This window comes from Thunnus albacares, chromosome 14 (genome assembly GCF_914725855.1).
Source record: "Thunnus albacares chromosome 14, fThuAlb1.1, whole genome shotgun sequence".
Taxonomy (NCBI): Eukaryota; Metazoa; Chordata; class Actinopteri; order Scombriformes; family Scombridae; genus Thunnus; species Thunnus albacares.
The window spans coordinates 9,540,424-9,551,525 of NC_058119.1; the positions used below are offsets into that span (position 1 = coordinate 9,540,424).

Here is an 11,102-nt window from a genome sequence, read left to right on the forward strand (position 1 = left end):
TTTGAACCAGTCAGTCGGAGGTGGCAGTGGTGGTGGAGGGGTCGCTGTGCTTTCTCTTGTTTCTCATCTGACCTTCAAAGCCAGGCGCGGGGACAGTAGGTTGACAGGGGAGGAAGGGAGGAGGGGTGTTTTTCTAAAAGCTCTTTGGGTAACAGGGCTGATATGTCACTCATTATTTCCACTCTGTGCTTTTGCCCTGTCACGGCCCTCTGAGAAGCATGCAACAGTCCAGTGCCTTGCACGCTGAGCTACAGCAGAGAGGCTTCACAACTGGTTAGTCATCAAAGAAGATAAAATCTATCATTATCTTGGCTGTGTGATCATCTTAAACATGTGTATCTCCTTGACATGATTAAAACAAGACTAGGTCAAAACCTAGTATATGGCCGGACCGTGTATGACACACTAGAGGGCTTTTAAGGCCGCGGAAGGCCGACCAATTGTGTAACTTCATTATTCAGTGAAAGACAGTTGCGTTTATAGGGCTGGTCCCTTCCTGTCCAGCCAAAAAAAAACACACACACATATATATATATATATATATATATATATATATATATATATATGCATATGCAGGTGTCAAAAAAGGAACTTGTAAAATATTTACCAAAATGGTGAATTACAGGGAAGTGAAATCATTTTAGTCACTGTGCCTCGCCTACGTAATAAATTGTGCAACCTGATAAACAGGAATTAATTTAAATCACTTTAACCGAAGTCTCACGCCCCTGAAACAAAGGTCTACAATTAGAGCTGCAACACTCCTCTGTAAGACGACACTGCTGCAACTGAAAGGTGAAAATGAATGCAGGAGCTTCTAATTACACAGCTGCAGGCTGATATTTCAGGTTGCTCCTAAGATCTCATTCACATTATTACGGTTAAACAAATTGGATACAAAGATAAAGATACTTTTTTTAAAAAAAAAAAGTCTAGTTTATGTTTCATCAAATGATAGGTAAACATGGGACGATATAAAACCACTGCAAGGATAGAGTGAATACTGTATTATCAGTATTGTGATGATGTGATTACAGTTTATGAGTGTCATAATTTTGTGGTCTCCTGGCCTACTGCTACCAATGAAAACAGACCATACTTTACACATCATCACCATTATCACTGCACACTGCCTGCTGACAATACAGAGAACTGAATCACAGGCTGAATTCCTCCATGAGTCACATGGCACGTTACAAACAGAAGACCTTTTTTTTTTTTCTCCCTCTCAAACTCAAATCCCTCAGGCTTTACACATTCTCCCTTTGTCTTGCCACCGCACTCTGCTTGTCTCTTGTCCTTCCGTCTTTGTTTACTCCCCTCTCTGACTTGCACGGCCGGCTTCCTGTTTATGTCAGGCAAGCATCAAGCCAATCAGCTGTGAAGGCTGTGATCCTCCTCGTAGCTATTTACTACCCTGTGGTCTGTTTAAAAAAAGACTGAAAGCGAGCTAAGCTCAGTGCGGGCTGCTGAGTAAACAGACACGCAAAGCTCCAGAGTTCACAACTGACCTATATACATCTTGTCCCCTTCTGCTTTTGAAAGTGTGTGTGTGTGTATCTGCCTGTGTATTTTTTTTTTTTTTTTTGACTTTCTGAAATGTGTGGCTCACTAGGTGAGGCATTCATTTATTTGCTTATCTGTGTTTCTCACAGCGCAGCAGGATCTGCACGCTGACATTTTTTGTTGCCGCTGAGGGCTGGAATGTGCTGGTTTGCAAGTTTTGAAGATAACAAAGCAGCATGAGGCGGCTGAGTGTAAACTTTGGATGAGGTCACGGTCCGCCAACACAGCACGCTGTGACATGAGAGGGGATTTTGTTCTGGATTCTCCCTTGGTGGTGTCATACCTTTGCTCTGTTTCTGCTGTCGCCCTGTTTGCTCTGTGAGCATTTTAGATTACAATTGCAGGTTATCAAAACTGCAAGCCTTAGCTAAAGTCTGTTATTATATGGTTGGAGAAAAGTGCAGACTGCATTTGAAAACAACAAGAATAGACTATGTAGAGCGTGTAGAGGCCTGTTCATGAGTCCAGCCAGTGCCAGCTTTCTCTTGGGAGTTCACAATGTACTATAAATCTGTTAGACAGGGAAAAAATATAAGCAGGGCTTTGCAGGGGCATTTGAGTCCACTGCAGGCATTACATGAGCACTAACTCCTGATTCAACAGTGGCTCTGGCAAACATGCCTGACATTCAGTGTTTACACCCCTCAATGAAAGCTGCTAATCAGGCAGTCTGATAACTCGGCCTGGAATTAGATTCAGGAAGTCATGAGATTTCCAGGTGGCTCGGCTTTCCTCGAATTGTTAAGCACGGATTTTTCAAAGTGTTGCCAACACACATTAAACCGAAGACACCCTTCTGTAAGGAATTACACCGATACGTTTCCTGTGCACATGGCAATGTCTTAATCCAAGAAACAAATACTGAACGCTTTTTTAAAATCCAGCCCCTGTATGCACATAAATAAATAAACCTCCTCTCAAATTCTGGCCCTGTTCACACCTTGAAATGCGTCTTGGGTGATCCGATCACAAGTTGACAGCTCTAAGCACAGGTATGAATGATGCATTGAGGACGCATTGAGATCCGATGACTCAGAACATATTTGGAGGTGGTCTGAGCCGCATATGGCCATATTCTTTTAGCAGTGTGTACACGAATGTGTCCTGGGCCACATTAAAGGACCGCCTACTCAACTGTTGTCCTCTGCTTTGGCGGAAGTACGTACTCATTTGCGCTCCAATGGCGTCATATTAAAGTACGAAACAACAGGAAGCCATAGTAAAAGGCAAAATGGATTCTTATGGATGGAGTGCACACGAAACACGCTGCCTGATTTCCCTTTTGGGCCCAAGAATTTTGATTTTTCCCACACACCAGGGTCGTCTTTTAATTTCCAGCTAATCTGACTCAGCAGATGTAGACTGTGGTCATAAGCCATTGGCCGACTATTTCAGCCGGCATTCTCCTCCCCTTCTACTATCTACGTGTTACCGTTTTCAAAATCCTGTCGCTACATGAAACAACAAAAACAACCTCCAAGCTAGCAACCTACACGCTGAAAATGGCAAGTTTTGTTTGTATTTTTTATCACAAAAGGTCATATCACATAGTCCACATACATCTTTTACTGTTTTATGTGGCGTTTTCTTTTGCAGGGATTTAGCCATTTTAATGCCAGGTCTCAAACAAGTCCCCCTGTCCCCGACACTATTTTAGCAAGGGTACCGTCGCTGCATCCTGGGCTTAGCGCCCCTCAAGACGATTGCGATTGGTTAAAAAAAATACAAACAAACAAGAGCGTTTTTTCCCTTATAGCAGAATTGATAGTAGGTGCAGCCAGACCTTTCTCCAGTGCTGGCACAGTGCTGTGGAGATAGGTCTGGCTATGCGAGACTAATTTTCAGCAGACTTGGCACAGGACGTGTATTGCTGCCTCCCACCGGTTACAAACTACAACACATTTGGTCTTTGCAAACAGAAATGATGTACATGTTTATTTGCATATAGGGCGGGAAAGTGACATCTGATCACAAGCGGTCACTCGAGATGCATGTGGAGATGCATTCTAATGCCAGGTGTGAACTGTCATACTTGGAGCTGTCCACTTGTGATCGGATCACTGGAGACGAACGTTAATGCCAGGTGTGAACAAGGCCTCTGTTACTCCACATTTAAAAAAGAAAGTAAAGTGAAAGTAGCAGGACAACATGCAAGCAATTGAACCTTTTCTGAGAAAAAAAGCTCCCCTGTGCCATCATTTGGTACAGAGAGATGTATGAATAATGAATCTGTGCTGAACTCCTGCTGAACCCTCTGCACCAGCACCGAGCCAGAGATCAGCACCACATGACATCCAACACACACACACGCACCCAGTGACCTCTGCCGAGCTCCAAACATGCGAGGCAATCTGTTGTGGAGTATTGTGTCTGTCTGCTGTGTGAATCATTACACTGTGCTGCACCTGGCAGCAGTGGACTGTCCTTTGATAAACCTGACAACTGTTGGGAGGCGGCGAGGACACAGCCAAGCAAAGTGGAAAGATAAATACAAAACTGACGACCAACCGGTGCTGCAGCGGTTAAAGCTCCCGCCCTTTTGGCAGCTAAAGTGTGTGTGAGCAGTTCAATGTTTAACCCTTGTGTCAACAGTGCGCATGTGTCACAACAGCATTCCTGTGAGGCGTTTGTCTTGTGACAGAGCTGTTTCATAATGGGAGTACTGCTCTCTGACTGCCCGCATGCATTGTTTTCTGGCAGGAGGAAGGAGCTTTGTCTTGGTGTAGGATGACTTGTATCCTGATGAGTTTCATGTTTCTGCATGCTGTGTGTTAATGAGCAGAGAGATTGGGTCATGAATGGCTGGGTTAACTAGTTCAAACAGCAAACACAGCGTCCTGTTTACCCAGAATAAACCTCCCTCCTCTTAGCCCCCAACTGTAAATGGTTAACTCGGAAAGGATCATGCAAGAGCTGGATTTTTTTTTTTTTTTTTGCTGTTACATGGGAGGTGAACTTTGCTCGCCTTGTTGTTAGGCAACAGCATTTTTTTATCAGAGTGATTTTATCATGTGAGGAGAGAAACGGAGAGAGCAGAGCACATTACACAGCCCCAGGAAGGAAGACAGAAATGAGTTCTTTGCAAAGATATGTCTTGATGAGCAAAGTAGAAATGTACATGTGAAAATAAAAGTGTAGAGTTGGGAGAAGGCGGTGTGTTGTCCTTCAGGGCAACCCTGGGTGTAGCCAGACTTGTCAGTCAGTGTGAAACCATTTCCTCTTCAAGGCTGTCTGACTCCTCCCTCCCATTGTGTGGCAATGCTGTGTAGGTGAACTTTATCCCTCTTTGTTGAGGGAGAGAGAGCTTTCAAATGATTTGCATTGAACAAGGTCAAGTTACACATCTGTGAGCCTGCTGAACAATGTGGATCCCATCACTTAACAGAAGGATGGGGGGGGGGGGGGGAGTAATTACAATCTTTCATATGTTAAAACAGTTTGAAAACAGCCTCTACCCAAACCTGTATGTCCACTGTGTAAAACAACCCCAATACACCCAGTGTTACATGACCACCACAAACTGAAATCACACAGATAACATTCACCACACCCAGTCCAACGTGCCCTTTGGACAGGCAGGTTTTCTGCAAACACATGGCGTAAGACGGCTCTCTATCAGCAGCATGCTTGTAGTCGTTACAAATTTGCACAATACAAACACGCAGGTTCATATCACCTTGGGCTTATCAGGCTCCTTCAAGGGCATTGAACTTTCCCACAGCGCTCCCTACGCTCTGGCCTTTTGTATCCCTTTGGGACTTTACTGTTGCGTCAAGGCTCTCCTATTCACTCCATGTGCTTCCCACAGTATTACTGTACCACTTTAGCTGAGCTTGCTGCAGTGACTATGACTAAACTATCCACTATGTGCCTGTTAGGAATAATGACTGTATGTAGTGTATGACAACATCTGTCGTTGCCTTTGTTGCAAAACTAGTTTGTCAAAGATGAAGTTCACAGTGTGAGGTAATGTGACCGTAAGTTCCTACATAAGGGCTGCGATCACTTTCATTTCATTTCACTGAAAGGAAAAATAGCTTTCAGGTCTTAAAGGACATGTTAATTTGTTTTTTTACAATTTGTGGTTTTGTCCTTCCCTAGTAATGAGACTGAATTGCCATTTAGTTTCCCTTGTTTCATTAAGCCCGACATTGTATTAATGTTAACCAAAATCTGTTCAGGTGGGCGTCTTGTTTTGTTTGGCCCTAACCAACCAGTAACAACCATCTGACTGCTGTTGTCATTTTCAGTTGACACATAAACTATGTTAGCGGTAGGATTAAACAAAGAAGTATAGCAAAATATGGCAATGTAAAGGGAAATACACTTAATTTAATTAATGTAGCTTGGTATCTAGTTAGCCATGCAGGAAGATGAAATCCCCATTTTGAGTCCTACCGACTAAGTAATCTAAGCTCTGATTGGTCAGTTGTTTCTCTAACTGGAGGAGACAGACGTTAATGGACACCATACTGGACCTGTTCGAATTACTGAACATATCTGGGAAGTGGGCTGCAATTTAGAAGTCGGAAACCAGGCTAGTTTTAGCCATTATTCCTATTAGACATAACAACATTTTACTCACCAACTGCTTATTAAAGAGAAGTCAAAAGGGGCTAAAAACACAAGCAGCCAGACATGCAGGCAGGTTCTGCACAAACCCTTAGGTTAGCCAAACTAATTTGGAAGAGAAAATGAAGGCAATTGGTGAAATTATTCCCCAAAATGTCAATAAATCACAGTTTGTTTTTACCTCTAAAGTCGTTTAGATAATGTTGCTGTGTTTCCAGATGTCAGAAATTACTTTGGTGAGTCCAGTTTTATCACAACCAATAGAACTGATGGCCAAAAATGATGAAACTAGGGACCAAGTTGCAATAAACTGTGATTGTCTTGTAACTTATGCTGACTGTCCTTGAATTCACATACACACGGTTGTGCTTGTCATCCCAGCTCTATTTTCTATTTCAGCTCTTCACAGCGAGCTGATTTCTGAGACAGGGCTTTGAAGTGAATGAGGGAGGTGGGGGGAGCGTGTGCCCAGATGCCCAGACGCTGTGGTTGAGGGGGCTTTATCACACAGACAGGGAACGGCACACATCTCCTGCCCTCCCATCTTTCACCACGATGGGAGGCTGAATGTGACAACCAATGCTCCCCAGCTGCTCAGGGGCCAGGTCCGCAAAACCACAGGCGGATAATGAATGCCACACCATCGTGACAACTTGCACTTTTATGGAGAAGGGGAGGAAGGACATCTCTGGCACGGACGCTCGCAGTGTACGATGAAACATCCTCCATAAACCAGACAATCAAAGCAAGGGCAGTGAAGCATCTGTGGAATCTGTAACGGGAACCTCAACTGATTTATGACCACTACCAAAAAAGGGCTGTTTCCAAGTTAATGTGTTTAGAGCTTAATTGTGGAAAAACTGAAAAAATATTCACTTTCCAAATGTAGCCACCACATCTGTAAACGATGCATTACAGCTGCATTTATCCATGATCTTCCCTACTTTCATGATTTGAATAAGCCACATGTTATCTATGAAAAATTTCCCCCACAGTTAGGAGAATGTTTCCAAATTAAGTCAGCATTTGCTGTTGTCGGTTTTTCCTCTTTTCACGGTTGTGTTATTTTGTATTCTATACATCGCAGACATTTCTCTCTATATTCCTTTTGCTTTCAAGGCAAATGTTACTAGAAAAGGAGTAACTTTGATCTTTCTCCAACAGCAACCCTGAAATATCTTCTAAATAAAGGCGTTATAAATATGCATGTTCACGCATATTTTTATGTATTATTTACCAGGGTTTTATGCAACCGTTCACACAAATGAATATATGCAAAGTGAGTGAATACAAATCACTTGGGTGCTCTACCTAATGACAGAAAAGGACGGCAGAGTGGGAAAATAAAAATGCTGTGAATAAATGATATCCTCCGCACCTGGAGACTGAGCCAGAGTGCAGAGTTAACTGCTTCACCGGGGATGTCAGAGTCCATTTTATGGAAGGAAGGCAGCTCAAAAATAGACAGGAGCTCTTGTAATAAATAAGCCTACTTTGGGAAAGTTTTATTTTGGCTCAGAGCACAGGGTTACATAACACATGAAATACTCCTCATTCTTTTTGGTTCCACTAGAAAAAAGAAAGAAATATAATATTTGATGCTGAAAAAAATGCTGTGTGTCCAAATATAAACGTCCCTCTAACACATTTACACACATTACAACTTTTACTGTACATACGTATTCAAACAAAGATCTTTATGATGAAGCTGGATGTGTCAAATCCAGCAGAAGTTTGCACGAGGACTGACTCACGGTGTAAGAACAAACCAGCCTTACAAAAAAAGTATGAGGAGTGGCTTTGCATGATATTGTCCTTCTGGGAATTATGAATGTGTGTGTATGTGTGGGAGAATGCTGCAAAATGACATTTTGGACATTTTGTCTGAGTCTCCACTGCTGTCACAAAGCTGGAATGATTACACACATCACTCCAATATGCTAAACATCACAACTATGAGTCAGACTTGAAACTGCCTTTTAAGGGCAATAAATAGGAAACTATTAATGTGTGCAGGTAATGTTACTCATTCTAATAGCAGGTTATGACTTGGGCCGCCTAACATCAACCGCAGAATTGCTAAAGATGCATTCTGAAAACTGGCTCAGTGACTTCAAAGTATGCGCTGATGTCTGATTTTGCTACAAGAGGCCAGGGGACAGGTTGTTTACATAAACGTCTGGCTGTAACTGAAAATATATGGGGGTTTCCACTGGACAGGAAGTGATGTAGACGGCTCACAAAGCATGCAAGCTTACTTAAGAGCAGCATTACAGAAGCAAAGTTCAGGTCTTTCTGTTCCTGGCTGCCAAAATTGCATCTGCACTGTAAGCCACAGAAAGTAACTTCTGTACAAAAATGGATGTGAAAACAATGCTGTTCGTTTACATTTTTCTGTGGGGAATTTTTTTCCCTCCACTTTCCCCTCTGAAGCCCTCTGCTGTTTACTAAATCGCCTGTCTCCTGACAAGCCGGGCAGATTAAGGGGATATGTTACCGTCTTGTTTTTTTTCTAAATGGATACACATGTGGCACATCTGGGTCCAAGCCTGACTCATTACTCACTTTTTTATGTTCCATTCTCTGCAGCCATGGCAACTGCTGCATGTTTGGCAGAAAGCTTTTGAAGGCAGTGGAAAAAGAGAGAGAGAGAGAGAGAGAGAGCCTAGGGAGGGAGCATAAAGGGAGAGCTGGAGAGGGGAGGGAGGGAGAGAGAGCGAGCAAGCTCTCAGTAGTTGGCCTACATCCAGTGTAATCATGCCATGGAGCCGAAATGAGGCCTTTGGCAGCACACCAGGTTTCTGAGAACAAAGATGTGAGCTTCTAATGTTGGCGGTGGGGCCTGCTTGGCATCCTTTGCCATTTCCCAGCAGCCCTTGCCTTGGCCGACTGCCAGCCCCCCTCCTCCCCCCCCCAACCCCCCCCTGCTGGGACTGCAAAGAGGATCAGAATAAAGAGAGAGACTTGTTTTTCACTCGCCTCTTGCTCTGGCCCAATGACATCACCTCTGCAGCCTCCAGCCCCCAGATTCCAGTCGCCCGGCACATTTTTCCCTTTCGCCGTGGACCCTCCATTTTATTTGAATTCCTCCATTTTCTACTGATATCCAAGTAGGCTCCTTAAAACGCCAAGCTTATGTTTTTATTTGTGTTTTTGTGCATGTGCCGCAGTTGATTTCCCTGTATGTAACCGTAGAATTAACAGAATCCATTCAGAAAATTGAAAACATATTCCTTTTAGAATTTCATTTAAAAAAAACAAAAAAAACAGGATGCAGCTACTATGACAGATGGATGTTTTGACATTATCTTTCAACGCTCCCCCCCAAAAATTATCTGCGCTCTAATCCTTGCTGTACAAATCTGTGGCTAAAAATAGCACCGTAAACGGGATATATATGGTAGTCGGGGTACCGTGATAATCTCCATGGTTACTTCTCCCTGTTACATATACAGCAACTCTGAAAAGCTTTCACATTAGTCCTTACATTTACTCTCCTGACATTTCCAGCCTCTGCCACTCTGTGTAGCTATTAATCCACGAGGTAGGTCACTGCAACAGCTGCTTAACTTCAGTAATATGTCGTCACACTGTCCTGTTATAACCTCCTTTTAAGTCTGTGCAACATGTTACAGTTTGGTGCTCACCTCAGCAGCTGAAAGGGTTATATAACAAGTGTTGGTGGGGAGAAAGACTCAGAAAACATCCAGTGTTGTGCTCAGCTTAGGCATAAAACTTCAGAGAGAATTTGTAATGATTCGTTCCCATGAATAAAAGATGGTCAATATAAAATTCAACAGGCTCAGAAAGCGATAGAACAAAAATAACGTCATCTCATCAGGCCTGTGATGGTGTCACATGCTGGGTATTCCCCTGGCCGTCACCTACCTCTCACTCTTTATTTAGCTACTGCATGTCTCAATTTACATACCGCTTTTAAAAAAAAAAAAAAAGAAGTTCAGAACAGCAATATACAGCTACTCCATCTGGTTTAGCTAAACTGAAATTAGACAGCAGTCAGCCGGGTCACACTGTGGTGATTTTACTGTATACATGGTTCATATCGCCAATCAGAGCCATCTGTGCATGTCTGGCTTCCTCTCAGACCTTTGTTGCCTCTGTTCAGTGCAATTCTGCTTTTGCTTTGCAGCCACTGCAGTTTTTTTTTTTTAAATCAATGGATCATTCCTATTATAGAATCAGGTCATTTAGGATTTAATTGAATCACAGCATGCCTCCGTCTTGCATAATAGTGTGTAGCTATTTGCTTGCACAAACATTTACTGATTGGAAAGCGAAGGATCAAAGCATTAGGCAACTGTTTCCCACCAATCTTAAGGAAAGAATTTGTTTATTTTGCTCCTCGCAACAGTCATTTCCTAACTGTGTCATAAAGCCTAACAACACTTCCTAGTGTTGTTCACCCAGCAAGGGCAGAGATTGAGAGAAAGCGGGGATGGAAAACAATGTGTTAATACAGTAGTTTACAGTCAGAGTAAGGCACTAAAAGCTTGTGACGTCTGTGAATGTTTTTATTGCTTGAGCTAAAGGGAATATTATCATGTAACACTGATAGGTGTGTTCATTCATATGTTGGCAGCTTTACAAAAACTATCATGTAAAATCACATGGCAACAGCACCACAATTATATGTGCTCGGCAGCAAGAAATCAGCAACACAACTGCCTTATTTTGTTTAGCGGATACGCTTTGAAGAAAGCCTCATGCCACAGTGCGTGATCGCGGCCGCAGGGCAGGGAGCCAAGTGGCCTGATGTCCCTTAGATGGGTGAGGCGGATGAGGGTACGTGACTAAACATCTTGCTTCCTCTTTCCAACGTCACATGGACTTGCACAAACATATCCTGCTTTGTGTCTGCAGGTTTCAGACGCATTGCCTCACCCAAAGCCCGAGGCTAAAAGCTGCAATGAGTTGGAATGAGCCCAGATGAGAGGGAGGAATCT

At 43.1% G+C, this 11,102-nt stretch overlaps 1 long non-coding RNA gene across 1 annotated transcript; it reads left to right on the forward strand.

Annotated features, from left to right (window-relative positions):
* Nucleotides 1–200: 200 nt before the first annotated feature.
* Nucleotides 201–7,341, forward strand: LOC122996943. The gene is made up of 2 exons (XR_006407118.1): nucleotides 201–273; nucleotides 6,538–7,341. It is a non-coding gene; the product is annotated as an uncharacterized LOC122996943 (long non-coding RNA).
* The last annotated feature ends 3,761 nt before the right edge of the window (nucleotides 7,342–11,102 follow it).